This window comes from Nyctereutes procyonoides, unplaced genomic scaffold, assembly GCF_905146905.1.
Source record: "Nyctereutes procyonoides isolate TBG_1078 unplaced genomic scaffold, NYPRO_anot_genome, whole genome shotgun sequence".
Lineage (NCBI taxonomy): Eukaryota > Metazoa > Chordata > Mammalia > Carnivora > Canidae > Nyctereutes > Nyctereutes procyonoides.
Window position 1 is genome coordinate 13326032 of NW_026575021.1, and position 19143 is coordinate 13345174.

At 34.5% G+C, this 19143-nt stretch overlaps 1 pseudogene; it reads right to left on the minus strand.

Moving 5' to 3' along the window:
* Nucleotides 1-16450: 16450 nt before the first annotated feature.
* Nucleotides 16451-16563, minus strand: LOC129520748 (U4 spliceosomal RNA; annotated as a pseudogene).
* Nucleotides 16564-19143: the final 2580 nt, after the last annotated feature.

Genomic DNA, 19143 nt, shown 5'->3' on the forward strand with positions numbered 1-19143 from the left:
TGGGGGGCTCAGGGGGTGAGCGTCTGCCTTGGGCCCAGGGCGTGACCCCGGGGTCCTGGGACCGAGTCCCACGTCGGGCTCCCTGCATGGAGCCTGCTTCTCCCTCTGCCTGTGTCTCTGCCTCTCTCTCTCTCTCTTTCTCTCTCTGTGTGTGTGTGTCTCTCATGAATAAATAAGCTATATTTTTAAAAACAAAAAGCTCCCAGCTAGAAATTTCAATTATTTTTTTATTGGGAAATAATTGAAATCATCTATTTGTAATAAGTCTTAAAGGATCTTCCATAAATTCTTATCTCTCAAAAGATGCTTTGTAATTAAGGAGTTGGCCCGTGAGCCAGTCATCCAGTCATGGCCTTAAATGCATTATCCAGTGGATTATGTTCAAATGTAGATTTATTCATTTCTGCTACTCTCTCTTCCCCCATTTACACAAAAATAATGTGCACACCTAAATGCTTATGGCTTGGGAAGTGCCGAAGATCCTCCCCAAATAGAGATTTTTCTAATAAAATTGTTATGGAAAATATAGGTAAAGACAGGAGGCCCAAGCCTCAAGCCCTGCTCTAGCCACTTGCCACTGGCAGTTTTTTTTAGCCCTCTCAGTGCGGCTACTGCAGCTCAAGATCTAAAATTTTAATTTGTTTGAATTTGTGTTTAAAAACTTAAATATAGGGCACGTGGTTGGGTCAATGATTGAGCCTCTGCCTTTGGCTCAGGTCGTGATCCCGGGGTCCTGGGATCGAGTCCTGCATCGGGCTCCCTATGTAGAGCCTGCTTCTTCCTCTGCCTGCATCTCTGCCTCTCTTTCTGTGTCTCTCATGAATAAGTAAATAAAATCTTTAAAAAATAAAGTAATATAAAAGCTTAAATGTTATGCAATTATTTTTCTACTAAACATAATCCTAAACACACTCTAATCACTGAAAATCTAGCAACCAAATTGAGAAATGCTGTTAATGTACAATTTAGGAGGCAATTTATGAAAAAACATGTATAACAATGCAAAACAATGTAAAAAATTATCATTAATATGTTTAATATTGGTTACATGTTGAAATGATAATGTCTTAGATATGTTAGGTTAAATAAAATACATTATTAAATTTAATATCACGTATCTCTTTTTACCTATTTTGTGAAATCTGTAAATGGGGCTGGGATGAGAGAGGCGATACCTCTTTACCCTGGATTCACTCTGTTGTATAGTATATTCTCTCAAGGCCTTTTATTAGATCATAAATTCCCTAAGCGCAGGACTGTTTAGTTTTCAATACCTTGGTGGCATTCCTACTATGTGTCAGGAACTATTCTAACTAAATCATATATCATTTATTAACATGCACATTTTGGGTTCTCAGTAATATTTTACACTTAAAATATTTCAGTGCTATAGGCTTATCATTTTGAATACCACTACTTATTTTATTTTACAGTTAAAGAGATGATGAGAAATCAGATGATTTCTCTAGGGATAATAAAACAGACCCAATGAATGATTTGATATCTACTTTCTGATGTTATCTATCCATTTCTCATAAAAGTAGAGGGCAAACGTTGCTCATATATTTGTCATTTCACATTATTTGGATTCTGGATAAGAAATGAACATTTTATGAACATAATACAACCATAACACACCTTCCTTTCCTTGTGGAGAAAATATTTCCACTTTCAATGCCTTTTATGCCCTTGTCAATGTACCACTTACAAAGCATAGCTATTCACCTAGATATACTCTTCTTTGATACCCATAGTGCTTCTGCTTTTATAATCAGAACTGTTTGAAGAGAGAATATAAGTAATGCTTTGCTTAAACTAAAAATGAATAACAAACGACTTATCTAAAGTAATAGATACTGGGAGATACTGCTTAAGGAGCATGTTATAATAAAATGTGAATAATTGTAAGAGATTTCCCCAGCAGCAGTGTGCAAGTATTACTAGTGAACCTGATTCATTTTGTATGTCCTGGGATGTCTCAAGTAGGAGCGAGAAAGTGTCAAATGTCACAAGTGACAGTTTCAACTAAGATAAGACACATAGATGGTTATCTGGAGTTCTAACAGTATTTTTATGGGCAAGGAACACATCTGAGATTAAATATATACTCACATTCCTATCCCTAACCATCAAATATGCTTTTGTTTTGCTACTCAGATTTCCCCAGAAACTCTGTTCAATGTTTAATCAAAGTATCAGAGATAATCCTTTTGTCTTCTTATTAGAATAGATTCCAGAGACTTATTTGTAGAAGTATGACTTTTGTAGTCATTCATAAAGCAATGTGAATTAGGTTAACTGCCTTCATTTTCTCTACAGTTAGGAGACCACGTCATTTTTCATATAGACTAGAAAAAAATTAGAGTCAAAAAGGGAGTTATTAATAGTTATTCCAAAACCAAGGAATGTTGTTATTCAACTGGGACTATTCAAGGAAAAACAGGATACATAATTATTTTACCCATAGTTCCACTGAGCAAAGTTGTGTTAACAAGTTTTTTTATTGGTGAGATGAAAATGAAATAACATTAGAAACTAAAGTATTTTAGAGACCCACAAGCCCCTTCCTAAACTTAGTGGTATAAACTAAGATTTATGATTGTGTAGCAGTCCTAGGAATAAAAGGTTTTAAGAAACAAGGTATTGAGAGGTAAAAAAGGAAGAAGAAGAAGAAGAAGAAGAAGAAGAAGAAGAAGAAGAAGAAGAAGAAGAAAATGAAAAACCAGAAGACAAGAACCAAGGTGAGGTTATAATGGTATGAAATGGCAATAAGGTCAAGGAGAAAAAGGATTATGGAATCTATACCAAACCATGGCAACCCCAAACTATGAAGTTCTCAAAGGATATTTCACCAAGGAACTTGTAGCATCATTTTATCCTTTGAATGTGCCTTGAAAAGCAAACACAGACCTTTCAGGTTATCTGGATGAACTCATAGGGCAGTTCTTTTCTAAATTTCTTTCCAAACAAGTCCATGCAAACGGTAGGTGTAACCAACCCTCTCCACCAGAACACACATAAGCAGAGAGAGGGATAAAGACAGCAGAAGAGAGGTCCCCTACCTGCCCACCCATACCAGGGGTATGAATAGAAGCCTCTAGCACACAGCCACAGTGGTGACTACAGTTCTAGCTGCACTATCAGAGAAGACAAAGCTGGGAGATGATAACCAAGCCTTCCCTGGGTTCATTTACAGTTAAGCAGCATGGGAAGAAGAAAACAAAAACAAAACTAGAACAAGGACTAGACGAGAGTATTTCCCATGTTCGTGACATCTTAGTACACAGTCCCTTCATTGATTGATGCAGGTGAACTTGTTCATTTATTTAGCTAAAGCACAAGTTGGCAATTCCTGTGTCACTCTCATTGTCCAGATAGTCAATAATATAATCTTTCATAATGGAAGCAGTAGCAAAATAAGTTATGCAAATTGTGATTTCTCCATAATCCAATGTTTCTGTCTTGTCCAACTAATGAGTTAGTCATATATGCACATTATGCCACATGCAATTTTAAAAGATCTAAATACACTCTCTTCACATCATAATATGTCCATTTAACTAGGTAGTTTAGAACTGTTTCAGCTCTATTAGAATTAGTTTGACCTTGTCAACACCAATGGAACTGCATTGCTTAGAGTGAAGCAAGAATTGGTTGTTCCTTTTTATAACCTGGAAAACAGAGACTTATGTTTATAAAGTAGTTTCCCAAGGTCAAGAATGCGATAGGTGGTAACAATGGAACTCATGATACTTGTTGAGCATAACAGCATATCCTTCCCACCATTCCTAAAGGCCCTTCTAGATAGAATTTATTACTAGACTAGATAGAGCTCAACGTATTTTGAAACCAGAAGTAAGGCATTCTATTTTGGAATTATTGGGTAGTTAATTTAAGTACATTAAACTTCTTCTCTCCATGCTTCTCTTTGTATCTACCTGTGTGTGTGTGTGTGTATGTGTGTGTGTGTGTGTGTGTGTGTGTGTAAGAGTAAGGGTATTCATAGCGAAGGAGGTATTTCTGTTTATTAAAAGCAACCTGTTTCTATGTATCTTTAATCTTTATCTTAAAAAAATCAACATAGTCTCCCTTAAATTCTCCAATTATATTTTAATTTTCTCAAATGAAATGTGGTTATGACACATCCTTTATGTGTATTATAATTTAGTTGTTAACTTCTAGACATCTAGGTCGAGGCCTTCCTTTTTCCAGTAAAGTGACTGAGAGATGTGGCTTTCCCATGTGAAAAATATATTACTTTTAAATAATTGTGGTTATGGCCACTCAAAGAATTTTTCATGATGATATCAAACTATGAGGTTTATTTTGTCCTAGAAAAAAAAGAATAAACAGATAATTTTCTTGGAAGAGAAAAAGAAGTCTAGAGAGAGAGAACAGAGATTCAGGTATATATGATGATCATTTCTTTTTATTATTTAAGATTCCTATACCATTCACTCTGTTTATGTGAATCTAAACTTGTCCAATTTAGATAATTATCTAAAAAACTAATTTAGATGATTCTGAGCTTCTGATAAATGAAAATCACTATAACTTGAACTTCACAGATTTGGAAAACATGATATATGTTCCTTTGAAAAGAGAAATAAAAGGCTTTTATTAAATTGGTCAGGTCTGAAAGTCCCTTTTCTCCCCATTGTCTCTAACACTAGCGCACATTATTTGGTTTGGGAAGGATCAGCAATCGTAGAATTCTTCCTACAGAAGTTAATCACTCATGCCAGGAAAATGTTTGAGCTCTCATGGCCCAGGACCCCAGCCCCGTTACCATCTCCCATAGCTCCCATCTTATATTACATGACTGTTTTAACTACCAGACACAATTAATAATGTCACAACAAGTTGAGAAAACAGGGAAGGGAAACATTCATTTTTCCACCTAACCGATTCTCTTCTGTTTTCTCACCCAGACTTGTTTCATCAACCTACTTTGCATATTTGTGATAATAAAGAATGTATCAGCTATGGTCTATACACCAGCATCTGATAACTGGAAGAAGGTATGGGACGTGCCAGCATTTACTTCTGCACACCTCAGTTCCCCCTAATAATGGGGTGACCTTTCATAAGTGTATCATCTTATTTCTATGTCCCAGAGACATAACGATCTATCCTCATTCTACAAGAAACAGACCGATTATTATTCTTCCTTTCTCTCTCTGCGCCTCATCACCACAATGGAAACTTTAATTTTCTTTGCAAACTTTTAAAAAAAGAACCTTGTCTAATCTTTAGGACTAAGACCTAAAATCCAAGGCAGGAATAATGTTTTCTGGGTACAAATATATTTGAGCACCAACAGAGTGGGCTGAAAGCTGCAACGTGTAGTACAGATGGTTCTGTCACCCTTAGCCAGAAAAACAAAAATGTTGACCCTTCCAAATAGGAGAGTACAGTGGAAGTATCAAGCAAGTGCATTGTCCTCTTTTCTCATTTGAATATTCTTATTGTCCTGACATCAACAGAGCCATACAGAAAAACTCCAGTCCTAAAATGCCAACAGAAAGTAACAGGTAACAAAGGAATGAGGCACTTAGAAAGTAACAATAGACTGGTTTTTATCATATTTAATAGAAAAACATTTGGTCTGTATCTTAGGTAAAAACATATCTTCTTCTCACAAATAAATCTGCGGAATAAACAATAAACATAATGCAATGCTTTAGGTTTTCTTTTTGATCCATGACTACCTATGTTCAATCATCTCCCTACTGCATAGAAGACTGTTGTGCAGTTTTTTGACTTTCATCTTATGCATCCTCACATTTCATTAGCAATTCATTCAGCGCATACTAATTCCCTTCTATATGTCAGGCACCTACTTAGGCGGTTGGGGCACAATGGTGGACCTGGGCCCCTGCATTTGCACAACTCTCTTTCAAGTGAGGAAAGACAAACTGTAAGCCCTCCCAATAAATACCCAATAAATATAGATGCTAGAAGGAGAGGAGAGCTCTGCAGAAACACACAGAGCAGAGTAAGGGGGATCAGGGATGCTGAGGGGAGGAGGGTTTGCAGTATTAAAAAGGATGATTGGGGTAGCTTCCAGGCAGAAAGAATACCCAAAACAACGGCTCTAAAGCAGAAATGTCTGACTTGTCAGGAAACAATAAGCAGAGTGAAGGAGAAGTAATAGAAGACAAAATCAGGTCAGGGAGGCTTCCCACACAGCTTGTGGACCGCAGTAAAAATGGTGCTTCTATTCTCAGAGAAGAGAAAATCATGTAAAATTGCCATCTTTGGCAAATATAAATGAAGATGCCCATTTAAATGTCAATTTCAGAAAAACAGTGAGTATATATTTTAGTAGAAGTATGCCTTATGCTGTATCTGGGACAAACTCATATTAAAAAATTATCGGAGGGGTGCCTGGCTGGCTCAGTCAATGCAAAGTATGACTCTTGACCTCAGGGTTGTAAATTTGAGCCCCACATTGGGTGTAGACATTACCTAAAAATAAAATCTTAAAAAAATTATCTGAATAATTGTAGTACAAATATGTATGACATTTGGGACATACTTATTTCCAAAATACTAAGTGTTATTTATCTGAAATTCACAATTAACTGGGAGTTCTTTGTTTTGTCTGGCAACCCTAAACCATGTGGGAGTAATAAACAGGAATTATATGACCTGACATTTAAAATTATGCTCTGCCTCGAAAATTGTTTTGAATGATCTACTTAAAAAATAACATATTTAAAATGATCACACCCGCCTAGAGAACAGACTGCAGAAATAGGAAGACATGCAGGGTGGGTGGCTTTTACAGTGGTCCAGGTGAGAGACCATGGTGCCCGGAACCAGGATGGTAGTGGCATACGGAAAGTGATGAGAAAGTTTTTTAAAAAATAAGAAAAGAAAAAAGGCAAAACATTTTACTTATTTAATAAGTCCTATATAAAAACAGATATAGTTGATATGCATAAGTTTAGTTCATTTAAACTATGATTATGTGATCATTTGTTTTGGAAATGAAGGAAGGGAGGGAGTGAGGGAAGAAGAAGAGGAAAGAAAAGAGAAAAGGAAAGCAGAGGAAAGGAAAAGTGTTCACTGCAAACTGAATAAGAAGGTAGAAGGGCAAAGGAGGACTCTGGACTAGAAATCAAAACACAAATCCTTTGTCACTCGTACGTATGTGACTTCAGATAAATTACAACTTCTCAGAGGTCTAGTTTTCTCTTCTTCAAGTGTAGATATACATTTCCACCTTATTTACCTCACCAGATTGCTGTGAAGACCAGATGAGCCTGGATGTTCGATTGTCTGTAATGTGTCATATAAGTACCAGTTGCTGTAAGCATTGAGGTTACAGGTAAATCATGTAGACAAAACTATACAAGTAGGGGAAAAAAGTAAGCTGAAAAAACATCCTACTTCTTATTTTGAGGAATAATAACTAAAAAACATTTTTTCTTCTACTTAAAAAAAAATATACCGAGAATCCACAACGGTCTTTGGAAAATCATGCACAAATCTCAATTTTATCAATTGAGATAAATTTATCTCAATTTTATCTTTCTTCTTTTTTTCTTTTCTTTTTTTTCTTTATATTTCTTCTTTTTCAACAGAAGCAAGCAAATAGCACACAATAGCACACATTCTTTACAGTGCAATGGGGTTTTCCATGAGAGAAGAAAAGTAAACTTATGAACACTCAATTGCATGTTATCTCAGAAAATTATTTAGGAATCACAGTGAAATACAGTTAAAGTGATTAATAAGAAATAAACCAAATATTCTATTGTAGCCCCAAGAAGAACAAACTTGCTAGAATCAGCGTGTGAGATGAAGTGAGGATTTGGAAAAGAAACATGGCCAATAACCATTTATTGATCTACCCATCCATTTATTTAATAACTACTTCTTGAGCACTCATTATGTATAAAGGTCTATGGGATATTCAAAACTAAATAAAATAGAACCTATTCTCAAAAGAAATGTATACCAATAACCAGAATGTTAGGTACAATGTGAGGAGGACTACAGGAGAAATACAGATAACATGCTGTAGTAGTAGAGGAAGGAATGAGCACAGTAAGAGGTTGGTCAGAAAAGGCCATGGATATGGCGGCAGTTGTCAGGTGGTGGCCTAACTGGAATTCAGGTGGAATAAAGACATGCTTCGCTTTGGTGACAACGCAGAGTGAGTGGAAGGAATGGAGAAAGCTGAAGTGTGCAAGATAGGTTAATCCAACATTATGGAAAATATTTAGTGGCAGTTGAAGGTTGACAGTTTTACATGTTGGCAAAAGTAAGCTATGGGAAGCTTTTGAGCCAACAGCATGGCCAGAGCCAAGATTAAAAATAATCAATCTGGCAGCATGCGTAGGAAGCACTGGATGCAGGTAGAAAACTACTACAATTGTCCACTGGGAAGACGGCAACTACATTTTTAAAAAATCATTTGCGAGGTGTGTGCTAGTTAGGATTGAAATTAAATGAGTATAATAAGCAATCCCAAATAAGGGTGGCTTACACATGATGGAAGTTCGTATGTCTCTCATTTAAAGGAAGACCATTAATATAACACTCAGGAGTTTTTAGAATATCCTAACTAGCCATGCTTGTATGGCTTCCCTCTTCATGTTCCCCAAGATGGCGGCTGGATCTCCATCCTTATATCCTCACTGTAGGTCTGGAAAAGAAAGTACAAGTACAAAAAAGAGGACCCCCTTCCCTCTGAGTCTGCTCTCTTTAAGCAGCTCTCCTGGGAAGCATCTAAAAGTTCTGTGACAGCTCCTTATGTGTGAATAAGTTCACACAATAAGTTGAATAAGGCCACTTACTGTGGCCACTTTTATAACTGCAGGAATAGCTGGGAAGTACAGTCCTGTTAATGTAGGCAAAAACTAAGATTGGATTTTTTAAATGTGTATCAGGTTATATAATTAGTAATTTCTTCCACAAACTGAGACATATATGATTTGATGGCCAATGTAACAGGGAAGAGAGGTTAAGTAAAGGCAAGAAAATTAGAAATGTCATCGAACTTGTAAGATTGAATGTTTGAGTCAATGTCTGTGACTGTAAGAAAAATAATAAAATCATTAAGAAGCTTAGTTTGAAGAAGAGAAAATGGGAATCAGATCAGGTTTTTAGACCCACAAGCATAACATTATGTTCTCTGATACAGACATTTTAAAACACAGAAAGTTATCATATTTTCATTATAACTTAAAAGAATAGGACATAATGAATATCAAGTTGATATGCTTATTTACTAGAGAGTTGTTACCTGTCTAGTATGGGTTTTTTAAGGGGGTGGGGGAGGTTCCTAGCTCTAAAGTATAATTCAGAGATTCTATGCTCATTTGTAAAATATTTTTTTACCATCATTTTTGCTTTCCTATCCCTATCCTTTGGAAAACTCTTGGAAAACTAATTTTACTTTAACCTGATTGCACATTATTGTAATTATAATCAAAGGGCAATGGAGATATTAAATTATTTAATCACGGGGCCCCTGGGTGGCTCAGTCCGTTAAGCATCAGCCTTCTGCTCAGTTCATAATCTCAGGGTCCTGGGATGGAGAACTGACTGGGCTCCTTGCTCAGCAGGAAGTCTCTTTCTCCCTCTCCTTCTGCCTGTCACGCCTGCTTGTGTCCTCCCTCTCTCTGTCTCTCTGTTTCTCTCTCAAATAAATCTTTAAAAAAATTATTTCATCCATTCATTCAACAAATACTTATGGTTACTTCTCATATGCCAGGCACTATTATAAGTGCTGAAAATAGGTTAGCGAGTAAAACAGACAAGGTATTTTCCCCTAAGAGTTCGTATTCTAGGATTATGGTAGGAATTGGAAGGCCAGGTATTTGATAAACATATATACATGAAAGAGCAGAAAACTGAGCACAGAAAGGATAGTGAGACAAAGACTGGTGGGGGGGGTTGCGCAGTATGCGGGGCACAGAGGGAGATGAGCCACGTAAATAGCTGGGCAGACACCCTGCAAGCAGAGACAAGGACAATGCAAGGTAAAAAGACAGGAGGAAGGAGAAATAGCAGGAGCAAACTGATAAGGATTTGTAACACATGGAAAGGACCTTATTTTAAAATAGTTTTTAATCAAGTGAACAAATGGAAGAAGGCATGGATGGAAGAAAGAAAAAGGTCAGATGGACTACAGAATCAGATGAAGTATTTCAAACTTGTTTGAAGAGATTATTGGTTTGTAGATAACAGCTCTGCCTTAGGGGGAAAAAATCGACTCTGTTTTAAAATTTACTGACTTGAAATAACTTTATAACTATTCAGTTTGCTTTGCTTTTGTTTTGTTCTAATTTTGAATAGAGTTGACCTAAAGCATCAAATATCAGAGCCAAATCTAAAGTGTGTGAATCTGTAATACTTTGAGTGAACATTGTCTAACATTTCTCTCCCTATAGGCTGAACTGTGATTTCTGTTATCTTCTCAGAGCTATTTTCTTCTGAAATGGAACACACAAGTTAGAGTCCTAAACCCACGGTAGGTCTCCATGGTTACAAAAGGACAAGCTGCTTCTGTGCCTAGAAGAACTGGAATTGTTTTCACCTGACAATGAATAGCACTCAGGCTACATTTTCAGAATGATATACTCAGTAGTGAGTAACACATTTTTAATCTTATATAAACAGAATGCATTTAAATCACATTAAGTAAAAGACAAGGAGCATTAAGGTGGGCACTTATTATTCCAATCCACACTGACACATGTTCAAGAACATGAACTCTAGAGGTCAACTGCACAATTATGAATTCACTGAACACCACACTCAGAGTGGTAATATCTTTCTAGAATTAGAAAAAGAAATAAGCTGAAATCAGCTATTAATTGATGGAACACAATACCTATTTTCCTGAAGTTTTATGTATTTTATATATAGATTTAAATTTATAAATGTTATATATAATCCAACATTATATTGGATTCCATATTTTTATGTATATTAGTTATATATGGAATTTGTACATTTTCCATGTTTGGATATTCCTTAAATATATTTATGGATTTTCCAAGTAACAAATTTAGATATATCCACTTTAAATGCATCGCTCTTCAGTATTCTCAAGATTAAATAATAATGCTTTAATTCAAAAGTTTCCTTTTCATTACCAAATCATTACACTGAAATAATATTGTCAGTTTGAGCATAGATATAATTTTTTAAACCCATGTAGTTTGGAATAGCTGTTTCATCTATGCTCAGCCTAAGGACAGCATCTGTGTTTGTTTGCAAGTTAGTACATAGAACTAGGACTGGCCAACAGGTGTTTCCATGTGTAAGGAAAAAGAAACCAATTAAGATGACAGGATAATGCATTCAACGATGGCTGAATCACAGAATTATGTAACTACAGAAAAAGTACAACATTACAGTAAGATGAACTTGGCTTTTGTTTTGTTTTGTTTTAAGATTTATTTATTCATGAGACATGCAAAGAAAGAGGCAGGGACACAGACAGAGGGAGAAGCAGACTCCTCGCAGGGAGTCCGATGTGGGACTCCATCCCTGATCCCAGGATCATGACCGGAGCTGAAGGCAGCCGCCCAACCACTTAGCCACACAGGCATCCCAGGAACTTAGTTTTTATTTCATAGTCTTAAAAAAGACAATTCTGATCATGGATATAAGATGATTATTAGCCAGACTGAAATATAGCAGATTCTTAAAAGTAAACATTTCTAACAATGTATAAAAAAGTTATACATCACAACCAAGTGGAATTTATCCACGGTATGGAAGTCCAGTTCAACATTTGAAAATCAACTAATAAAATCCACCACACATCAACAAACCAAAAAACCCTAAAAAAACAAAACAACAATATGATCATATCAATAAATGCAGAAGAAGCATATGATAAAATCTAATACCCATCATGATAAATCCTCTCAGGATATGGAGTAGAGGGAACTTCCTCAACTTAATAGTCTACAAAAAGCCTACAGCTAACATCCTTAATGGTAAACTAGATGCTTTCCTATAGGAGCAAGTATAAAGCAAGGATGTCCTCTCACCATTTCTTCTCAGTATCTTATTGAAAGTCTTTGTTCATGCAACAAGGCAAGAAAATGAAATAACAGGTGTCCAGATTTAGAAGGAGGGCTTTGTTTCCAGATGACATGATTGTCTATGTAGAATATCCAAAAGAATTGACCAAAAAAATATCCTGGAACTAATAAGCAATTATAGCAAGCAGGATACGAGGTTAATATGTAAAAGTCTATTATTGCATTCCAATATATAACAATGAACAAGCAAAATTTGAAATTAAAAACATAATAGCATTTACATGATCATACATCCCCTTCAAAATGAAATACTTAGGTATAAACCTAACAGAATATGTATAAGGCCTGTATGAGTAAAACTACAAAACTCTGATGAACAAAATCAAAGAATAAATAAATGGAACAGTATTCCATGCTCGAGGAAAGAAAGGTCCAATATTGTCAAGATGTCAATTCTTCCCAGTTTTACCTATAGATTCAGTGCAATACCAATCAAAATCCCAACATAGCCATTTTATGGATGCTGACAAACTTATTCTAAAATTTATGTGAAAAGACAAAAGACTGAAAATACGCAATGCATATTGAAGGAGAACGTAAAAGTTGGAAGACTGACACTACCAAAATTTAAGACTTACTATAAAGCTATAGTTATCAAGATACTATTGTATTGGTGGATAAATAGAAAAATAGAACAATGAAACAAAATAGTTGAGTCCAGAAATAAACTCCACATCATATGCCATCAGGAAACACAAAGTAAAACAACAATGTAAAGCAATTACACACCTATTAGAATGGTTAAAATCTGAAACACTGACAACACCAAATATTGATGATTATATGGGGCAACAGGAATTCTTACATTTTCCTGGTGGCAATGCAAAAATGGTACACTTTGTGTTAGACATTTTGACATTTAATCAATAAAACTAAACATATTTTTCCATATCATATAATCCAGGAATTGTGTTTATTGACATTTATCAAAATAAATTGAAAATTTGTATCTATACCAAAACCCATACATGTTTACAGCCAGGTTATTCATAATTGCCAAACTTGAAAAACCAAGATGTCCTTCAATAAGTGAATAAATAAACTACAGGATTCTATTATTCAGTGCTATAATGAAATGAGCTGTTAAGCCATGAAAACACATGGAGGAATCATAAATGCATGTTACTAAGTGAAAGAAGCCAGGCTATAAGGTCCACATGCTGTGTGCTTCCAACTACATGATATGCTGAAAAAGACAAAATTATGGAGATGATAAAAAGATCAGTGGTAGCCAAAGGTGTAGCAAGGAGATCAATCTATAGGCAGAGCATAGAAAAATTTTACAGTGAAAATAAATGTTATGATAATGAATGTGTGTTATTATACTGTTTTCAAAGCAACAGGATATATAACACCATGAATAAAGCCTTAGGTAAACTATGGACTTGGATAATCATGATGTGTCTATATAGGTTCATCCTTGATAAAACAGGTACCATTCTGGTAAGTAAGTGATGTTAGTAATGGGGGAGGCTCCTAATATTGTGGGGGGCATGGTTAATGGAAAAATCTCTGCACCTACTTCTCAATTTTGTTGAAATCTAAAGCTGCTCTAAAAAATGAAGTCTATAGCTAAATAGCAGATGGAAAACCTACCTTATTATTATTATATTAAATGTAAATGGATTATATATAATAACTGAAAGGCAGAAATAGGCCAAATTCATTTTTTTTAAATTACTCAACTATATGTTGTCTGTAATATATGGTTTAGATTCAAAATACAAATAGGTTGAAATTAAAAGAACATAAAATCATATACCATGTGACCAGTAACTAGAAGAGAGCTGGAGTACCTATACTGATATCATAATAGGCTTTATTAGAAAAAAGAAAGAATATTTCATAATGATAAAATATCATTTTGTCAAGAGTATATAAAAATTGTAAATATATATTATAAATAGTATGTGTATATATACACGCACCCATCTATGACCAGAGCTACAAAATATATAAAACAAAACTCAAGATAGAATTGAAGAGAGAAATAAATCATTAAACAATAACTGTTGGAGACAACAATATACTATTTTCAATAAGGACAGAAAAACTAGGTAGAAAACTGGCTAGAAACTAGAAGACTTAACATGAAATCCAACTAAACCTAACAGACATTGATAGAACACTCCTACCCAACACTAACCAAATACATATTATTTTCAACTGTACATAATGTAGTATCCAGGACAGACCATATGTTAAGCCATAAAACAAGTCATAATAGATTTAAAAGGATGTAAATCACATAAAGTATATTCTCTAGCCAAATTAAAAATAAGGGAATTTGGTAAATTCATAAATATGTAGAAATTAAACACTTTCCTCAATAACTAATCAGTTGAACAAGAAATTGCAAGGGAAATTACAAATACTAGAAGATGAATGAAAACCAAACAAGGAAACCCATATCAAAATGTTTGGGGTGCAGGTAAAGCAGTGCATAGAGAAATATTATAGGCAAGAATGTCAATTTTTTAAAATATCACAATATGCTCACCTGTTCCTTTAAGAAAGTAGAAATGGAGGAGGAAATTCAACCCAAAGAAAACAAATGCAATGAAATAATAAATGTTCCAGTAAACAAATAAAATAGAAAATAACAGAAGTAAGGAAACTAAGAGTTGGCTTATCAAAAAGACCCACAAAATTTACTGTCCTTTCTATAGTCTGACAAAGAAAACAGACTAGAATTGTTAAAATCAGAAGTTATAGGATATCATTACCAATCTTATGAAAATAAAAAGTATTAGGAGGTAGTACTAAGAAAGCCCTGCAGGTCAACAAATCAGATAACCTAGGTGGAATGGACATATTCTTGGAAACAAACTACTTTTATTCAAGAAGAATTAAAAATGTTAATAGTTCCATAGCAGTAGAGAAAACTGAACTAATAACCAAAAATCTACCCACAAAGAAAAGTCCAACCTCAGATGGTTTCCCTACTAAATTCTACCAAATACTTAAGGAGTTAATAGTATTCCTTCATAAATTCACCCATCCTTCCCCCTCAAAAAAAATTGAAAAAGACTGAAATACCTACCCACCTCATTCCATGAGACTACTGCATCACCAAAACCAGACAAACACATGGTGATAAATGAAAACCTCAGACAAATAACCATTATGAATATAGATATGAAAATCCTCAACAAATGCTAACAAATCTTGAGTGATAGAATACTGTCTCCCTAAAGATGTCCGTGTCCCAATCCCTAGGATCTATAAATGTGAATTAGGGGAATCAAGGTGGTACTAGAATATGATTATTAATCTGTTGAAGTTAAATCAGGGAGACGATCCTGAATTAGCTGAGTGGGTACAATATAATCAAAGGTCTTCACAAGCAGAAGAAGAAAAAAAAAAAAAGAAGAGAGTCAAGAAATATTTGAAGATGCATGCTGCTAGCTGTGAAGATGAAGGAAAAGTCATGAGACAAAGAATGCAGGCAGCCCCAAAACGCTGGAAGGGCAAGGATCAGATCCCTCTCCTGCCACAGCCTCTGGAAGGAATGTAGTGTGATCATGGCATAGTTAGATGCATTGTGTACTTGAGATTTCCACAACTGAAAGACAATAAATTTGTGTTGTTTAAGCCACTGTTTGTGGTAATTTGTTATAGCATTAATAGGAAACTTAATATACCAAATAAATCCAACACCATATAAAAATGATATATATCATAATCAAGTAGATTTTATCCCAAGAATACATGGTTGAGTCAACATAGAAAGTTCAATCAAAGCAATATACTACATGAAGAGAATAAAGGACAGAAAACAATTATCATCTCAATACATAAAAACATGTATTTTAATTAAAGTGCCCTCCAAGGTCAGATATACAAGAGAAAAAAAAAAAGGTATCCTGATTGTTGGAGATAAGAAGTAAAACTCTATTTGCAAATGGCATTATTCTTTATCCTATGGAATCTGTAACAAAATTATTAGGGTTAAAAAACAAGTTCAGAAAGTTTATAAGAATAATACACAAAAATCAATTGTATTTCTATACACTAGCAATGAACAACTTGAAAATAAAATGAACAGATCTATTTTAAAATAGCATCAAAAAAGTATTTCAAAATAAATTTCACAAAAAATCTGCAGGACTTATACACTAAAAATATCATTGAAATAAAGACCTAAGTAAATGAAAATACATACAGTGTTTATAGTTTGGAAGATTTAATATTAATAACGCAATTATTGCCAAATTAATCTACAGATGAAATGCAATCCTATCAAAATTTGCAGCTGCCTTTTTCAGTGCAAAAATTGAGAAGATGATTCTATAATTTATATGGAAATTCAAGAAACCCAGAACAGCCAAAACAATCTTAAAAAAAGAAAAAATCAGTAAAAATCATACCTCTCCATTTCAAAATATACAGTAATCGCAGCATATGGTAAGTAAAAATTTTCAACAAATAGTAATTGTGCCTCAGATTAACTTCATTGGCTACAACACTGCCACTGTGCAAAGCTAGAGTACAGTAAGTAAGAATATACCTATAAATCAATGGGATAGAACCGAAAGTCTGTAAATAAACCCATTTGGTATCAGTAATTGATTTTTGACAAGGATGTCAAGACAACTCAATGAGGAAATAACAGTCTTTTTAATAAATGGTTCTGGTACAATATCAAAAACTTACATGAAAGAGCTAAAAGTACAAAACTCTTAGAAGAAAAATATGAAATATCTTTAGCCTCTTGAGTAATGGTTTCTCAGATATGATGACTATATACAAGTGACCAAAGAAAAAATATCTACGTTAAGTTAGACTTTATCAAAATTCTTGAAAATTGTGCTTCAACAGACAAACTTTTTCAACAGAAACTAAAAGATGGGGCATCTGGATAGCTCAGTGGTTGAGCATCTGCTTTTAGCTCAGGGTATGATCCCAGGGTCCTGGGATCGAGTCCTGCATCGGGATCTCCTCAGGGAGCCTGCTTCTCCCTCTGCCTATGTCTCTGCCTCTCTGTGTCTCTCATGAATAAATAAATAAAATATTTAAGAAAAAAAACTAAAAGACAACCCCACAGAATGGGAAAGTCTTTGAAAATCATGTATTTTATAGGGGTCTAATACTTAAAATATATAAAGAACTATTATAAATCAACGACAGAAAGACAACCCAATCAAACAGTGAACAAAGAACTGAATATACATTTTTCCAAAGAAGATATAAATGGCCAATAAGCACACGAAAAGATGGTAAACATCATTAGTCATTCGAAATGCAAATCAAAACCACAAGGAGATATCACTTCATATCTACTAGTATGTCTATATTAAAAATACACAAAAAATAGACATAGAAACAGATAAATGTCAAGGATGTAGAGAAAGGGGAACCTTCAAATGGTGCCGATCAAATTGTAACATGGTAAAAAAAAAAATTGTAACATGGTGAAGCTGCTTTAAGAAACCGTTCCAAAAAAAAAAATTAAATTAAATTAAAAAATCACACATAGAGTTACCACGTTACTCAACAATTCCACTCCTAGGTATATCTCCAAGTGAACTGAAAAACATATATCCAAAGAAAATCTGTATATGAATATTCTTATGAACATTATTCATAACAGCCAAAAAAGAGAGGAAGAAAACAAATGTCCATCTATGTACTGACAAGTACGTAGACAAATGTAGTATATCCCTACATGAAATATTATTTAACCTTAAAGTACTGAATCATGCTACCACTTGGATGAACCTTGAAAACGTTATGCAAAGTGATAGATTTCATAGACAAAAAGCCACAAACTGTATGACTCTATTTCTGTAAAGTGTCCAAAATAGGCAAATCCATGGAGACAGAGTAGATCAGTGGTTACCAGAGGCCGTTAGAAGGGGAAAATGTGGCACGACACCTAATGGAAATAGGGTTTTGTATTGAGGTCATTAAGGATTTTGGAGTTAGAAACCAGGCATGATTAGACAACTTTGTGACTATATTAAAAAGTGCTGAATTTTACATTTCAGAAACATGAATATTATAATGTAAACTATCTCTCACTGAAAAAAAATCAGTGGGAGGAGTAGGAGTCTAATTACTACTGACATAACTGTTCTATCTCATATAATCAGAACTTTTTTTTTTTTAGTTAAGTTGTGTTGGCTAGTGCAAATTTTTTTTTTGAGTCATTCTACATTTTAAGCCAAAATAGAATTACTGCCTCGTTCTAATATTTTTAGTATGGATTTTGCTTTTCTGTTTCTCTAGAAGAAAAATAGAAATATTCTGCAATGGAAAATCCCTCTGTCTGAGCCAAAATCTGCTGTATCTTTTCTATACCAATTTTCCAAGTTTAGATAACCTCAAGCAGAATTTCTATCCTTTAAGTTGACATTTTTTAAAAGATTTTATTTATTTATTCATGAGATACACAGAGAGAGAGAGAGAGAGGCAGAGACACAGGCAGAGAGAGAAGCAGGCTCCATGCAGGGAGCCTGATGTGGGACTTGATCCCGGGACTCCAGGGTCATGCCCTGGGCCAAAGGGAGGCGCTAAACTGCTGAGCCACCCAGGGATCCCTAAGTTGACATTTTTACTTAAATTGAGGGTTAAATAAGAAATGTAAAATGTGATTTGTAAAATACAATACAAATGTTGGTGATCACCAAACATCCCCAAATACTGTAGACTCTACATATAAAGGCAGTGGCAAGATATACTTTTCTATCAACACTATTCCAACACATTAACAAGAAAGTACTAACAAAGTGTGAAGTAAAAGGTCAATTATTAAAAATTAAATGTCGATCTCTTGTTTGTTATAATGGAGCAAAAAGATTGAGCTAATTTTAAATTGGTATTATTTAGGAATATGCATATACATTTACATACTTATATTTAAATTGACTGAATCCTGATCATCTGCATAGAGCATTTGCAAATATTCTTTTTAATATGAACTTTTGAAAAACATATAAGTTATACAGAATCTACCTCTGTTCTATACTTCAAAATACATTTCTTTATTTTGTATTTATTTGAGAGAGAGATAATGTGTGGGAAGGGGCAGAGGAAGAGGGACAAGCAGACGCATCTGCCCAGC